The following is a 17,151-nucleotide window of genomic DNA, read 5'->3' on the forward strand; positions in this document are numbered from 1 at the left end:
ATTAATGTCGAGGACATATCTCATGTCCTCTGGGTTTGCTTTGTGTTTGAGGCTGAGACATCAGTATTTTTAAAGTCCTTTCCCTCAAGGTGGTGCCAAACTGAAAATAAGCATAAAAGCCAGCTATTTACAAAACTTAAAAGAGTAATTGCATAGTTCTAAGAGCAAGCTAGTATTTTCTGGGGGCTGGGGTAAGGGCAGTGGGTCCCCTGGGGGCAATGTGAGGATTTGGAAACACTCAAGAACTTGGGTGAAAGGCAGGCTTCCTGTACAAAAGCCTCTCTGCTGCTATTTTAAGAAGTGAAACTCAACTAAAGGGTGTCCTGCTGTAACACAACTCTGCAGGGCCAGCCTCCCTCTGCTGGCTTTGCCCTTGGTCTGCTGCTGGCCAGGTTCCTGCAGTGACCACAAGTCTCCTATTTGCCAGCGTGGCTTAGGTTCTGTTGACATGAGCAAGTCTCTGGGCACACTAGTAATTTCAGGCCAGAAGGGTAAATCTGGTTGGAAAAAACGTGTCCCATGGAGTCTGTCAATTCTCCAGCCAGTGAAGAATAGGAGGCCAGGACTAAACTGACTGCTGCCAGAGCTGGGGACTATGCCAGTGTTGCTGGGGGTGCTGCCATCACAGGCCCAGGAGGATTTTAATTTTTTAATCGGCTGAAGTGAGCAGCAGGTCCTTGGAGGCCCAGGTAGGGCAAACACGGGCGGTAAGTAGGTGCTTGGTTTTCAGGGCCCAGCCCTTCCCATTTGAGAATCAGTTCCCTGAGGGCAGGCAGTGCCAAAACTCTTCCTGGCTTGTGATACCTGAGCTCAGTGCTGGGCACAGGAAGTGCTTCTGGTGCTCAGCTGTTCCCAAGATTCAGCACCACAGCTTTCGTTCCTTAGTTCACCGCCAACCACTAGAGGGACCTTCACCTCGGGGTCGCGAGTTTCGAGCTCACAAGGACCTGGGGTGACCGGAAATTTGCCAACCACGGCGTGGGGCGAAGGGTGAGGAGTGAAAGCGGGCAGAGCTCAGCCAGGACACACGAGGCTGTATTGAGGCCAAACTCAGTTTCGCTGGAGTGCGGTTGGGAGATACGGACTCCCCAGGGGTGGCTATGCAGCAGGTGCTTGTATTACGAGTTTGCGGGGCTTCTCTCTCTTTTTTTTTTTTTTTTTTAATCAGTTCTCGCACAAATTCTCCAGCGTTGAAAGAGCCGCGCCGTGGAGATGCAAAAGCCAGGGAGCTGCGCGAGTCCTCCTGGCGGCCTAAGGGTGTTGGAGGTGGTGTGGCGGGGCGGGGCGGCGCCCGTGGGGGGCGGGGCTTGGAGGCCGTCGGAGCGCGGCACGGGGGCGGGGTTGACAAGGTAGGGGCGTGGTTGACGAGGCCGGGGCAGGGGCGGGGCTGACCAGGCAAGTCAGCGGGAGGCCGGCTGTTCACTAGCCCCCATCGGAAGCGGAGGAGAGACCGCAAGGTTGGAGAAGTGGAGGGGAAGGAGGTTCCCAGGGGGTGGGACAGCGACGCTCCGGGACGAGCCTCCGGCAGGGTGCCCGCCCCCGTCACGTGGACTCCAGAGCGGCAGCAGCGGGTAGACCGCGGGCGCTCCGCAGTTGGTCGGTGGCCGGGAACCTGTGGCTGGGTTCTCGGCGCTCGTGGTCGGGGGTGGGAGGGCCACGCGAGCGGCGCGCACACCTGAGCCTCCCGGACCGGAGCCACCGCCCCGCATTCAGGTCAGTGGGTTTCGCCGATGCTCCCGGACTCACCCAGTGTCTAGACTGGGCTCGCGAGATGGGCATTGCCTGGGGATCCGAGACCCCATATCTAAGAGCTGCACGGGTCGTGGAGGTGAGGTCCAGGAGCTAGTTCCCAGAAGCGAGGTCGGGGACCTCACCCCCTTCACTGGTCAGAAGACTAGGAGGAAGATGGATAACTCCTGTGGATTTGCTTCGAAATCCCACTCTTTTAACTTGCTAGGCGCCGCGGACAGTTCACGATCTACAGGTGGTAGGGAGTAACTGGTGATGCAGGCGGTCCCTACTCCCCGAAATAGTGCGAGTTCTGCGTGGGTATGGATGGCCCAGCTCCGCTTCCGGAGCAGCGAAAAGTAAGAGCCCAAGGTGGCGTGGAAGTTTTAGGACTTTGCTCAGGCAAATTTCTGTTCCACAGTACCTGCGTCCCATACTATTAATGCAAAAACACAACGTACTTTTCAAAAGGTCAGGCTGCTGAGTCCCAGCAAGACTACAAGATAGGAATTGTCCCATTTAAAAATGGGTTCTTTTTCTCTACTGACTCCAGACTGACTGTTTTTTTTTTTCCTTTGAGAAAATAAGATTATGTATTTAAAGACCAGAATTTCTAAGGTTTGGGTATGACAGTCTAACTCAGAGTATCTGGATATTTGGATAGATCTATGTATTTCCTTTTTCATATTTTGGTCTACTTTCTGTCTTTCTCTTCATCTCTCTTTCCTCCATCCTTCCTTAATTGATTGTAATACAAAGCTGATGAGTTTACAGATTTTTTTGGTGTCTATTGTGAAGTTAAATGTTCAACTATAGGAAGGTAGTTGATTATAGACATCAATAATTTTCAGACTTTGATTTTACTGGTATAGTCATAAATTCATATATTAGAATATTCCTATTGGTATATTGATAGATATGTCAGCCTTCAGTTATTGGTATGAGGAACACACGACATTATCTGTTAGAAGTTCATTCTCTCTTGGGCTCAGAAGAGCTCATTTGTGTTCTACTTATGTTCATATTTAAAGTACTTTGAATGGGGTGATAAGAGAGATTGGTGAGTCACTGCTGCACCCATATGAGATTTTATGTGACTTTTGTTGTCATTGTGGTGCTGGTTGCACGGCCTTGCACATGCTACGAAGGGCTACATCCTACATTTTAATCAGTAGTACTATTACTTTGAGATTTGGTGATGTGTCAGTAACTGCATTATTGGCTGCTAGAAGAATGTCAGTAGTCAGTTCTTTGGGATAACTAATGCACTATGACTTTAAGACAAAGTGGAATGTTATAAATGACATAGGGGTAGGAGCAGAGTTTTGGAGGTTCCTACCTTTCCTCTGAGCAGGCAGAATCTGGGATAATTTTCCAAAAGGAGTAATGCGTGCATGTGATAGAGCTCAAAGGATTTCTCTGGGGTTTCTTCAGGTGATGGTAAGCAAGGCGACCTGGACTGTGAGTGCTGTATAGATAGGCAGGCTTGGACTAGCCTAGGGAAGTGGCTCTTCATCCAGCTTGACTCCCATAGTGGATGGTGGACAGTAGAGCTGATGACTAGGACAGAATATGGTCCCATTGCTCATAAAGGAGTGGGGAAGAAGTGTGGACTTTGTCTGAAAGGGCATTTGGTGGAATGAGAGTCAATATGGGCTTTTAAGCAGGAGACTGACTTCAGAGTTGGGGAGATTCTCTGCAATCTAGACTCTTCCAACTCCCTGTTTGACAAAAAATCCAGTAAATATTTGTGGAACGAATGGTTCGGCACTAAAGCAGAGCTTCTCAAACTTTAACAGGTCCAAGTCACTTGAGGATTGTGTTCAAATGTAGATTCTGAGGTCAGATGTGAGACCTGGCTTTCCGCATTTCTAATTTGGTAGGAAGAGTGCCTATCATTTTGCCATCTGTGGCAAGAATTTGAGTCTGAAAACTGGCTGTGCTTTAGAATTGTCTGGGGAGCTTTGTAAACTATTCAAATTCAGTAGATCTGGGATGTTATTATAAAAGTCCCCAGGTGATTTTTCTAACTGGAAGATGAAAATGGCTATAGTGGACTCTGTGGCACTTGGGAGGCACTGTCCAAGGGAAACCAAGACAATGGACTTTGGAGGTCAGTTAGGAAATGACAAGGGTAGGTTAGGGTAGAATTGGTAGGTGAGACCTTACTGTGGGCCTGAAAGGTAGTGAATTTGGGTCCGGTAGAAGAAACCTTGGAAAGACAGAATCTGTAGGACTAGGGGCTAAGGAGTGGGAGAGGTCATTCTTTTTTTTTTTTTTTTAATTTAAGAGGAAAAAGAGAAAAACACAAAACAAACCAAAGCGGTGTAAGGGTACACGTAATACAGAACTACAAAAAAAAAAAAAAAACATAACAGTAAGAAATCACCTGTTAGTAGATTACATATTATCATCTTGAAAATAGTTCCTCAAATCATAGTATCAAAGAATACAAGGTGGACATTCAAACAGGGAGACTGCAAACAGCTGTGTTCAATGATCCAAAAACATTGATTTGTCAGCTATTTAACACCCTAAACACACTTGCTGTTATATCCGTTAGAGGTCTTTTTCTTTTTTTTTTTTCCCCTGGGAGAGGTCATTCTTATTCTGTTTATCATGACTGGACATGATAATAAAGAGGGAGAAACAATTTTGGGTAACAAGGCTTTGGATATGAGAAATGGTGTACTGTTTAGATGTTAATGTCTGGAAGGTTTTTAAAACTGACTGTTAGATTTTTTTGTCTTCTGAAATATAAATCTGTTTATGATATTCTTCTGCTTAAAAATCTTCTGGAGGATCCCCTAGTGGCAAATCTAAGAAAGAGTTAAAACACAACAGAGGTATTTAAACATTTATTAAGTTCCGGGATGTACACTGCCATTTGAGATGTGATACTTAGTCCTTAACGTTTGGTTTGGGCAAAACTAGTCTGAAACTCTTGGCAGCTTTATTTTTCCTGAGTCAGTATTTTCCTGCTTCCTTCTTCCTCACAGGAGTTCCATTTATCTTGGCCATTATGTGTCCTAGTGACATTTTTTGTTTTAGTACTTGATGGTGCTTAGATTACCCTGTTTTCACAGAATCTAGGAAGGGTGGAAGGTAAGCTATATTGCTCATAATCTCTTATATACCTTGTGTGTGTGGTGATGCTGGAAATTGAGCCCAAATCCTTTGCGCTGGACTACATCTCAATCTCTTCTTGTTTTTTGAGACAGAATCTTGCCAGATTGCTTAGGCTGGGCTCAAACTTGCAGTCTTCTTGCCTTAGCCTCCAGGGTAGCTGAGTACCCACTGCCTCCCTTGTACACTCTTAAAACCAGGTCCTTGGAAACTTGTGGGTTTCTTCAAGTCCCAGTCTTCCTCCACACATCTAGGAGACTCTACCCAGATTGTTCCAGTCTGTTGCGCTTTAGGGCCAGATCTCTTTAAGGCCTCTGAAATTCCCAGGGGGCTGCCTACACTGGGCTTTATCTTCAGCAAATTGACATTATCTAATGGCTTTAAGTCCATTGGTTTGGTGCTCCTTGGCAATCCTTACTTTCATCTCCTCTGTGTCACTGTCACATTCATACATACACATTCATGTATAATTAGAGCTGAGCATAACGTGCACAATTCTCTGTCTCTGTGACAAATTTGTAGATACAGATGGGGTAGGATTGCCTCTCTGATAGGATAGAGCAGTGGTGGTGAATCTGTGGCATGCATGTTATTATTTTCCTTTAATACAAAAGATGTTAATGTGTAAATCGTGTTTTCTGAACTAAAACCTCAATGCGAAGGTTTAATTTCAGTGTTGGCACTTTGCAATGGGTTGCTGGTGGCAGAAAGGTTCACCATCACTGGGATACAGTAGCATGTTTGTAAGATCTTCCAGGCTGTATAGAAACTGACCCTAATTTTGCTTTCCATTTCTATCTTCACTGTTTCCCAAACTGAGAACATCAGGGATTTCTGTTTTTGTGATCTGCTCTGCCTTTGCACATATAACTTCCACTTTCCAGAAGTACATGTTAGGTCTGCTCCACAAGATGGACAAACTCCTACTAGTCTTTCAGAATGCAGGACAGACTCACAGAACTTGCTCACTCTCAAGTTTTATTCTTTTCATATATGTGGATCAAAAGTGCAGATCTTTGTTGTTCTACTCAGTGTGTCCCTCTCCAGGTTCTGAGCTGCTTTAGGGCTGCATCAGCTCTTGTGTACAGTTTGACCCTTTGCAGATATTGTGGAAGAATTTATGGCAGATGTGGGTTCTGAGATGGCTGGCTTTGGGATGTTTAGCTCAATAAAGAGGGAAAAGGATTGGCTATTTTGTGAGAAGTGAGGAATGAATGGGAGCAGAAGCTCAAAGACTGAGAGGAAGACAGGCCCAAAGAGGAGTGGGTGCACCTTGAGGTGGGGTGGGAACACTGGGAGAGGAGAAGCTAGAGTCTCAGCCCGAGGAAAAGTGTGGGAGCCTCTGAAAGCTGGAGCTAAAGACTTTAAACTTTATTCTAATGATATTCAAGCTTTTTGACTATGGAAAAGGTGTAATGAAAGCCATGTTTTCAGGAGGATTCTGGGTTTTCAGGAGGGACAGAAAGGGACTTCTGCAAGGACAGGCTATTTGAATTACTCTTGGAGGTAGGTTTAGAGCTTAAATCAAGGCAGTGGCGATATCAGTGGAGAGAAGGAAACGGAGGGAAGTGAGCTTGCCAAGAAATCCAGCAGGATTTGGTGACTGATTGGATTTGAGAGAAACAGAAAAGAGTCAAATTGGGCACTGACATTTTGTGCTAGTTTGCTGGGTAAGAATGAGGCAATTGTGAGTAGTATGAGAGCATGGAGGAGCTTCTTGGAAGGGAAAAGGGAAAAGAGGGGCATTGATTCATTTTGGAATCAGAAGACAACTTTGGGTAGCAAGAGCTTGGTCTTTAGGTGCTTTTTCTTTTTGTCCCCTCTCTTCATGTTTTTACCCAAGAGGATGGTGAAGCCCAAACAACCTGCCCAAGGGCTCCCAGCTCTTGGTGGCAGAACCTCGGCTTCCTGGCCTTGTGGTCACACATCTGTCATGAATAGCATAGTGAATTTTGTCAAAGGAAGCTACCAGACAATTCAAGTGGAGATTCCATTAGGCAGTGAAAAACAGAAATTAGACCAGGGTGAGGTGAATTCAGTCTGTAGAAGAGCTGAGTTTGGTGTCATTAAAGGACCAAGAGTCAAGGAGTGTCTGCTAGCAGCCAATGCCAGTGGGCCCAAAAGGCTCATGAGGTCCTTTATGTGGAGTTGATGAAGTAGGGAGTGCTTTTATGAACTTTTATACTTGTTATGTTCAGTATGGGTACATATGTATTAACTGAATTTTTCTGGGATTGGAACCACCAATGAGTTTACCAATTCCACGGAAAGATGTTTTCTACTATCTAAGTACTTTTTCCTCCCAGAAAGATGTTAGGGACATAGTCAGCTAGTTCTTAAGAAGTTACAGGAATGGGAATAGGTAGAAGCCATTAGGACTTCCTCCTACTATGGGTCTGTATAGGGCCAGGGCAGGGAACCAGATGATAGAGTGAGGGCCACACCTATCTGTTTAGGAGTAAGAACTGTATCTAGAATGTGTACTGCTGTCAGACTTGGTGACTGAGACTGGAGTTTCCTCTCTTCTTTATCCTTTCTTTTTGGACCTCTCTGCCTAGCTAGGCTTCTCAGATTCCAGCTTTCTAGCACAAAATCTTGCCTTTGTCATAGATGCTAAGACAGTGGTCACTTCAGTTTGCTAAGGCAGAGCTAGGTTAATGCATGGGAAATATTTAGATTATCACCTGGTATGTGGTATTCATCAGCAGTTTGTGGAATACTGGGACTCAAGTTTGAGGAAAAAATTATTAGTTCTCCATAGGGCATGTGAATATGCTCATGCATGCATGCGTGCGTGTGTGTGTGTGTGTGTGTGTGTGATTCTGGGGTTGAACTCAGGGTTTGCACATTGAGCTATGTACCCATCCTTTTCTATTTATTTAGTTTTTAAATTTGGGATAGGATCTCACTAAGTTGTCCAGGCTGGTCTTGAATTTGTATCCTCCTGCCTCAGCCTCCTAGGAATTACAAAGATGTGCCACTATGCCTGGATTTCAAGTTTTCTTTTAAGGTGTACCACTGAGCCTTACCAATTTCTACCTTATTTTGTTCTGAAGTTACATGTACACACACACACACCTCTTGTGGTAAACTAATAGGTACAGACATACATTGTGAACTTGAGAATTGGGTTACCCAAGTCTTAGGAATGTCTTTTGCAGAGGTACGTGGGTGGAGAACCCGTTAACAAATCTCTGGAATGAGATTAGTTAGCCCAAGTGCAGCTATGGGGAGCAGATCCTATAGGACCTCTCCCCTGACCTGCAGCTGCTGTGGCATTACCAGTTTATTGTGCTTTAGGTTCTTTGTTTCTTCCTGGGGATGAGGACAATATAGGGAAAGAACGATCCAAATCCCAGGGTTTCTCTGCATACTTAGGGGAGCCAATGCTTGTTGATTTTTGGGAGAGTGTTTGGTGGAACAGTCAGAACTACTGCCCCAGCTCTTAAAGGAAAAGGTGTGTTCTATAGCAGATTGTGTGCATGGTTGGAGTGTACCAGTCACACGCAGCTGGTCCTGGCTAGCTGGCAGTGACCACTTTGAGCTGAAGGACTACCCTGATGACTGCAGTGTTGTCCCAAGACATCTTAGCAAACTTCTCTAACTTATTCATGCCACAAAGACTCAGAGAACCCTGTCATAAGGAACTTCTTGACTGACAGCTGTGTGTATATGTGTGTACCTAGAGAAGGAGAGGAAAGAGAGAGAGAGAGAGAGAGAGAGAGAGAGAGAGAGAGAGAGAGGAGAGTGCAAGAAATCTTTTGTAGGGACTAATGGATCAGAAAAGGGCAGAACTCACACTAAGAAAATGGTTCAGGACAACTTCTCTCAAGGACAACAGGCTCCTTCTTTCTACACACGGCCTTGCTTCCCCTAAATCAAATGTTTTTTTGCATGAATAACTAGCTCAATGCTAGACCTCTTGATAGAATCACAGAGGCAACCGAGGAGTAGACAGGCTAGAGTAGACAGAAAACTTGCTCCAGAGGTGGGGAGGGAATGGAACTTTCAGCTCACTTTTTGCTGTTCCTGCTGCTGCTCCTCCTCCTCCTTCTCCTTTTTTTTTTTGCTAAATTTCCCAGGCTGGCCTTCCCTCATGTGATCATGTGATTCTCCCACTTCTGCCTCCCAAAAGCTGGGATTATAGGCGTGCCTCATGCCTGGCTTCAGGTTGGAGGCTTTGATAAAGGACTTGTCTCATGAGTTAGGGTTGTTATTCTCATTTTATGAGAAAAAAAACAGACATTTTTTCAATGTTGAGTATCAAATTGAGGGCTTTGTGTGTGCTAGGAAAGTGCTGAACCATTGAGCTACACTGCAAGTTCTGGGAAACAGATTTTGGAGGGTTCCAGAGCATTTGATTTAATTTTATTTATTGTCCATATGGATGCTTTTGAGAGTGAAAGGAGGTGGATAAGTGCTAAACTATGCTGACCATGGGAAGATAGAACTGTCCCAGGTGCACAGGCATCTGTGATATCAAACTCATAAACAAAGTTTTAGGAATCCAAATTCTCTGACCACCCCAGACACAAGGGGTGAGGGGTTAGTGGAGAGTGGATTGGCATGGGGACAGGACAGAAGTCAGAATGCAATTTTGATGGGAATGGCAGTTCTTCCTCAGCATATTACTGGAATGAAGCAACAGTTCTTGGCTCTGACACTGATTCTAACTAGATGTCATGAAAAAGTTTATTACATAAGCTCCTCCTGTGACCAGCCAAGACATCTGGTTCTTCAGTGCAATGTTGCTTACCTGGTAACAGCAACAACAGCCTGTGCGTTTGTTTAGGTTTTCACTACGTCTGAACAGTGGTGCTGCACGCACGATGCCAGGGTGGAGATTACTGTCCTGCGTCTAGAGAGGAGGAAACTGGCTCCCCTGCCGCCTACCCCTATTCCTTCCTGATGGGCAGCAGGTTTTCTCTACATTATGGGCTGATCTCCCTGATTGTTGATGACCTGGTAGCTGTGGAAAAGGGGCTGTAAATGAAACAATCCTCTATCTTGCTGCTGCTACTTTGAGCAAGTCTCTTTACCTCACTGAGCTTTAAATTACTCTTTTGTTTAAACAGTAACAGACCTACTGTGATTCAGTGGGATGATGCAGTCAGTGTTGATTACATTGGTTGACACATATAGACACTCAAATGGTATTTTTGTTGTTATTTTCCTCTTCTCAGGAAGCCTTGTCAAAAGGAGGTTCCCATCATCCAGAGAGCTTATCCCAAAATTTCAGAGGGGAGTAGTATTCTTTGGGTTTCTAGATATGACACCAAAAGGGCAGCCATAGTAGAGTTAAGTCCAGAAAGCTCGGAAGGCAGAAGTACATGGCAGGATCAGTGGTAGCCTGGTTCAGATGGCTGGTCAGCAGTGTGCAGCACAGGGACAGCACACAGAAAGAACTCAGAGCCTACATCAGCTCAATGAAACATGCAATTAAGGGCAAAGTCCTGTCCCTAGGCTTCCAAAATCAATTTGTGTATGCCCTATCTATCTCTGGGCAAAAGCCACACAAATTGGCTTAGCCTGGCTGCATTAGTAGAAATCCTGAGTGTTGAGACTTTGGTAAGTGAATTTTTCCAAGTTATACCTGGAGGCAAGTGAGACAGGGACCCCAAATGTTGCAAAGCTTTGGAAGGACCTAAGAACATGCAAGGAGACACAGGGAAGTAGTTGCTGTTCTCAGGTGGGTGTGGGAGTTATGTTCTGCATTGCTCAGAGGGTGGAGTTGAGGAATCACAGTACTGAGTGTTGCAAATTTTAGTATGAGATGATGCCAAAAACATCCCATAGAATCGAGCTTGTCTCTAGAGCTGAGCAGTTGTCTTGGAGCATGCATTGGAGTATACCTGAAAAACGTATTTATTACTCAAGTGGTATTGACTAGACGTTTATGAAATAACATGGGAGGCAGGTTGTTCTGTAGTATTATATGTATAACTAAAAAGACTGAAGGATTTTGACAGAATAGTCTTTGTGAATCAACTAATTGGGGCTGGGTCCTAAGAAGTAAGGACTAGAGTTATAGTACTAGAGCAGGTGTGAAGGAATAGGAGAATACATAGGACTCTGTGGTCAATCAAATGTCATGGGTTAAAGGGCATGGAATTCTCTTATGAACAAACAGATCAAGAAATAATGAGGAAACTTAGCTAGAGTCCTCTCATTGTTAAGTGTTGAATAAATTGTGGGGGGCTGAATGCCAAACTAAAAAGCTGTTTTATTGGGGAATGCATTGGCCTTCATTTGCTTCAGAGCAGAGATGACTTGAAGCAAATGTGGGGTGGAGATGGGAGGGTAAAAAAGGATAGCTGTGTAGAAGCTCCCCAATCCTAAGTCACATGCTGAACATCCCACTTAATGATGGGTCAGGACAGGGGAAAGGCTCTGAGGAAATGCCTTTGTGGGTTGAGATCTGAGGCTCTGATCCTCAGGAAGTGATGTATTGTTTATATTTTCTACTGCCTCCTTTGGCCTGACTATCTGACTAGGACATGAAGGCTCTATCAGACTCATAAACTGCCCTGCAAAGATTGTAACAACGTAGCATCCTGGCACCTGGATAATCAGAGGATGTGGTCTTAGGCATTGATTTCCCAGCATTCAGGAGGGTATGTGTCTTAGTTACATTTCTTGTTGCTGAGACAAAATATTAAACACCTACAAGTTAAGGGAGAAAAGGTTTATTTAGCTCACAATTTGAGGTTTCAGTTCATAATTGGTTGGCTCCAACCCAGGGTGGCATGGCAAAGGGACATCACAGTGGAGAAACAGTCATGGCAAAGAGGGCAGCCAGAAGGCAGCAAGAAGCAAGCAAGCAACAGGTAACTGTGGCCTCTTTGTGTCCTTTATTATTTATCCAGCCTACCCACCCTCAGGGCAGATAGCACTCACACCCAGGGTGGGACACTCTTAATCCTGCCCAGAACTACATCAAATCAGTCAGTGGACTAATTTAGTAATCACACACCCTAGATCCCATCATCACACGCTGGATCCAGCCACCTTCAAAAAGTCCTACTTTTGACCACATGAGGTTTGGGGGGACCTCTCAACATAAACCATATGGCACATATAGAAGTAAAGACGGATGTGTAGTCTGAGGTGCTGGGCTCACAGCATCCAGTGGATAATGATGGGCATAAAAGTGGACGGTTCAGAATGGCATTGATAAAGCCACTGGGGAGTCAGACTCGCAGCATGGGCCGCATTGCAGGGTTCCAGCTTTGGAGGAGGTCGGGGGGAGTTGTGGGCACCAAGGCTGCCTTAAAGTATGCTGAGGTTTTGGGTGGGGTGCAGTTGATGGGAAGATGGAGAGCTTTGTGGTTAAGCCACATGGATATCTGAGGGGTAGGATATCCCGGCCTGGGTGGCAGGGAAGGAGCCTGGTGGCCCCAGCATCAGACCTGGCCTGCTGTGTCTGAGGAACTGAAGTAGAGCATAATTCCTAAGAATTCTGGAATTAGCAAGGTCATGGTCTGATTGATTATTTTAGTCACTAAATCATTTTCCAACCATCCTCTTTTCTGAGAACTGTGGTGGTGGGAATAAGAAATGGGTAAGACATGTCTCCTGCCTGAATGGAACGTAAGGAATGTGCCCCTCACTCAAAACAGACTGTAATAACCACTAACAAAAATAGAGTCAGTACTCAGAGAAAGAAGAGGCTGGGCTTTCTGAGTGGGCAGCCTTTGAGTTGTGTCTTGGAGGAAAGACAGAGAGGCTGGTGATGCCCTTCTCTGTGGAGGTGAAGGAAACTGAACTGGCAAAGGAAATGGCCACACACAAAGAAAGTCATGGGAATTGGAAATTAAGGGGCATGTGAGTGGGGGAAAAGCTAGTGTTTAGATTTGGCTGTAACTGAGGGGTAATGAGGTTACATAGGGCACCAGATTGGCCATTAACATTTGTTAAATACCAACTCTGACCCAGACATTAGCACAGAGTCAGTGTTCACTTCAGTCTCCACAGCAGCCTTTCAGGACAGTAACTCAGGAGGAGTCTAACAGCCTTCTCAGTAAGATTCATGACATTCTCAAGGTTCTGTAGCTGGTGAGTAATGAAATTACATTTATATTCAGTCTACCTAACCCCAAACTCTTGTTCTTTCCACCTACCTTGCCACTGTGGTTAGAGTCCAGATTCTTCAGAGTTCATTACAGGGAAGACAATTTTCCCTTAACCATGATGAGGCAGGAAGATGGTCACATGTCAGACCACATTAACCTTCCAGAGACCCTTGGTGGACATGAAGCACTTCCCAGCTCCAGTTCATGCTTGTATACATATACATATGTAGGAGGTAAATCTCTAAAATAGTGAAATGGTGCATAGTTTTTATGGCATCATAACAACTTTTAATACCTGAATCCGATAAGCAGTTTGTGAATTCTTAGCTGAATTCCTTATTTTTACCCCCACTGAAGAAAGTATATAAAAATGGGGTTGCATAATCCTATTGTCTAATTTATATAAAATAGTTTTTAACCTTAACTATTTTATCATCAATAACAACTAGTCATTTACAATTAACCTCGCCTGTTTAGGACCCTGGGGTGTCAGCCTTGAAGGGTGTTTAAAAGAGTCATCCTTCAGAGTGGGTTGGAAAGGTGGGGTGAAGGATGAGAGTCAGCAAAACCTGAGAGTTGCCCAGGTGGGAGAGGAGGGGCTGATGACCTTGCAGGGATGTGAGTGGGTGCTGGGATTCCTTTGTGAAAGGACAGCATTGTTCCTGTGGATGGCATGTTCAGGCTTTCTCTAGGTGGGTGTTGGTGAGGGCTGTATGCCTATGTCATCCTGTGCCCTGTAGATCCAGCCAGCCCTTATTACTGAGCAGGTCTGCCTAGCACCTCATCTCTGTCCAGCTTGGCTCTCCTGTTGGATCTCAGAACCCAGGTTTGGCCGGGAAACTGTACCTTGCTTCTGTCCTCAGGATGGACCTGGTCCTTTAGGTTTTCAAAAGAAAGTTTCCTCTCAGCTCCAGACTTTTCAAGAGACCAGTTAGGGAGGCTGTACCCACTACTGGGAAGATATAGTGGCTTTGCAGAGATGGGATAGAGTGATGTGTGGGCTGCAATTATTTAGGATCTCACTTTAACAGGATGGTTCACTGGGGAGAGAGCTCTACCTCCAAATCCTACCTACTGATAAGGAGTACTGAGAAGGCCATTAAGAGTTACTCCAATGTCACAAAACCATTCTCAAATGTCATGATCACTGATTTGAAAGAAATTTTAAATGGCTATTGGATGAAGAATGATATTCAAGATATTCAAGAGGATCCTATAATTATGAGAAATGTATTGCATAACATTGCTGTTAAACACTGTGTTGGAAACATTCCTTGGTAACTCCTGGTATGACAGCCTTTCAGCTATAGTTTTCCCTGTTAAAGTTCATGAAGAACACTTTGGGGCCACTGTTTGACAACTCAGTTGTCTTCTCTCAAGGCTATCTCTGGAGTTAATCTGGATGTGGTCAGGACCAGTGTTTGGGCCAGGACTGTACCACTCCAAGGCCAAAACCAGCTATAAAAGTGGTTAGGACTTGGAACTTTTCTTCTTTGACTCCAAAGAGCTCTGCTTTAGCTTTAGCCTCTGTGTCTAGGGCTTCCCAAATGCATATATCCAGCTCTGACGTTTCTGTCAAGTGCCTGTCTCTAAAAGGCCCCTGAGCATTATAGACTTGGTGTATTCCTTGTCCTTAACAGGACCACCTGGTAAGACTGTGGAGGAAGTGGCTGAGGAAAATACAAAGGGGCTGTAAGAGTGGGCATATGATCTATCAGAAAGGCAATATCTAGAAGGCAATATCCCCGAGCTTGCTGTCATTTTGCCAGGTACTGCCAAAGAGTCCTGAAAATCCCAGAGCATGTGTACTCTGTCTGAGCTCTTGTATCTCCATGTTCTGCCTATGTTGGGGCATGCTAAGAGATTTGCCCAGTTTCTCAAAGATAGTCAACAGTGTATATTTCCCCCCAACCCTATTAGGCATGGGGAAGAAAGTCCTTCTTCTGGGCCTGTGTAATTAGTGAATGCTGTTTTCTTGAGTGGAGAGAGGTGGGACGTTGTAGATTTACTAGGGCAGGCATTAAATAGACAGTTAGTCTATCCTTTCTCTTAAGGCACTGATCAGCTCCGTATGAAGCATGTATAATCCTCATTACGTAATAACCTGAGAGATTAATATATATTACCCAAGGTAAAAAAATAATCTATTTTGTAAGTGGCGAGCCAGGATTTAAACTCAAATCTATTTGACCTTGTTAGGATCTGAATGTTTACAAGCTCCCAAACTTTGTATGTTTAAATCCTAACTCCGAAGATGATGGGGATGGAATTACAAAAGGTGATTAGATCGTGAGAGTACAGCCCTTATGAATGGGGTTAATTCCTTTGTAAAAGAGGTCTGAGAGAGCTAGCTAGTCATTTCCACTCTGCAAGGGTATAGCCAGAGGTTACCGTGTATGAATCAAGAACATGAGACACAGAATCTTACAGAGCCTGGATCTTGGAATCCCAACCAAGGAAACTGTAAGAGATAAACTCAGGTTGTTTGTAAGTTATATACCCATTGGAAGGGATTAACACAAATCTGGACTTTTTTCTGCTGCACCTGCAGCCCTTATTCTTTAGGGTTGGACACCCCCATTCACTGGAAATAAGGAAGCTCTAAAAGGTTCAGGCTGGGTTGTGCTAACATGCAGGAACTGATGTCTGAACTACCACCTCTCTTATGTCTCTTTTGAGTCACGTAGGTCTCTACACCTTTCACTTCTCCTTTGAGTCTAAGGGACTGTTTGAGTTTCTTCTGTGGGGAAATAAAAGCTCTGCTTATGGAAGAGGTGAAGAAGAATAGAGAAAGGCCCAAAAGATTTTTAGAGGTTGGTACTCATCTGGGGCCCAGCTGACAAACTGTCTGGAGCAGTGCTGGTTGGGTCAGGAAGGGGCTACCTAGTGCAGTATAATTTTCCCATGGGTTGTTCTTAGTCTGCAGTGGTATGAATGCAAAAGGGAGATTACTGTATCACTTTTCTTAGGAAAGTCCCTAAGTCATCCTCTGGCCTCAGATGGGAAGGAAGTGATCTGAATGACAAGTGTCTTGTGACTGACCAGCTGAGGTTAAAGGACTGGCCCTGCCTCTTCTTCCAACCTACATTGTATATTATAGTTTGTAGGATTGGGTTGATGAACAGAGGGCTGGTTCCTTGAATGCAGCTTAATAGCTGATCATTTTTTGGGAGGGAAGGGATATCAGCATTTTCTCCTTTCAGTACTCTGAAGTCTGGCCTGAGTACATGGTCCTGGTCCCCAGGTGTGGTTCAACTGAGAAATAACTTACAAAGAACTAGATAGAGAAATTTGAAGACCTGTCTTTACCTGGATGTCATTTAATGTCTGAGAATGTGGAACAAACATCTCCATTGGACTGAGAGGGAGGAAACACCCGTGGATCAGAACAAAAATCAGCAACTCTGGAGAGGAGGCTACCTTCTTCCTCTAGGTTTTCTAAGCTGCCTGTCCAAAATCAGATGAGTGTCTATAAGAGTCTCCTTGGCTGCTAAAAGAAAAGGGGCTCACACAGCAAAAAATTTACTTTGTCATAATTCCCGAACCTTGAAGTTTAAGATCAAGGTGTTAGCAGAATTGGTTTCTTCTGTGGCCTTTCTCTTTGGATTGCATTGGCCATCTTCTCCCTGTATTTTCATATGGTCTTTCCTCTGTACCTACCTACGTCCCAAGCTCTTTTAATAACACAGTTATGTTGGATTAGGGCATCCCCAATTTAATTACTTCTTTAAAGACCCTTCTTCCAAATATAGTCACATTCTGAGGTTAGGAGTTCAATGTATCATTTTGGGAGAGGACACGATTCAGCCCGTAAGAGAGTATGTCCAAAAATGCATCATGAACAGACTCAGTGTCATGATGAAGGACAGAAAAACTCTGTGCTGGTCTTGCCCAGCTGGGGACCAAAAGAGGAAGCTAGACCCTGCCTAGCCAGTAAGAGAAGTTTGATTGACCTTGTGAAAAGGCTTAGCCTAAAAAAGCTGGGCAATGGGATGTATACTGGCAACCTAGACCCCTGGCAGCAGTGGGTTCTGCAGTGTCTTTATCGGGCTCCCATGTGGCTTTCTGACCTCCAGGAAAGGCATGAATACTAATACCTTCTAACCCTGGCCTTTCCCTCTGCCAGAGGCAGTAGCAAGGCTATTCAAGACAATGCACACAGGCTTAACTTTAAGGAAATTCTTTAGGGGCTGGGGGTTTAGCTCAACGGCCTAAGCACCTGCTT

The 17,151-nt window shown here is 44.8% G+C and overlaps 1 protein-coding gene across 9 annotated transcripts in view; it reads left to right on the forward strand.

Annotated features, from left to right (window-relative positions):
* Positions 1 to 413: 413 nt before the first annotated feature.
* Positions 414 to 17,151, forward strand: part of Ppfibp2 (PPFIA binding protein 2) — a 148,603-nt gene continuing 131,865 nt past the window's right edge. For 2 of the 9 annotated variants that reach the window (XM_063256656.1, XM_063256662.1), the window contains exon 1: positions 1,482 to 1,713. The gene's annotated coding sequence lies outside the window, so the exon portion shown is untranslated. Of the gene's footprint in view, positions 690 to 998; positions 1,110 to 1,439; positions 1,458 to 1,481; positions 1,714 to 17,151 lie in introns of those variants that run through there. The other 7 variants (XM_063256665.1, XM_063256663.1, XM_063256658.1 and 4 more) reach the window with 6 other exon arrangements.

This window comes from Cavia porcellus, unplaced genomic scaffold (genome assembly GCF_034190915.1).
Source record: "Cavia porcellus strain 051 isolate PalLab524CR breed Dunkin Hartley unplaced genomic scaffold, mCavPor4.1 scaffold_9, whole genome shotgun sequence".
Classification (NCBI taxonomy): Eukaryota; Metazoa; Chordata; class Mammalia; order Rodentia; family Caviidae; genus Cavia; species Cavia porcellus.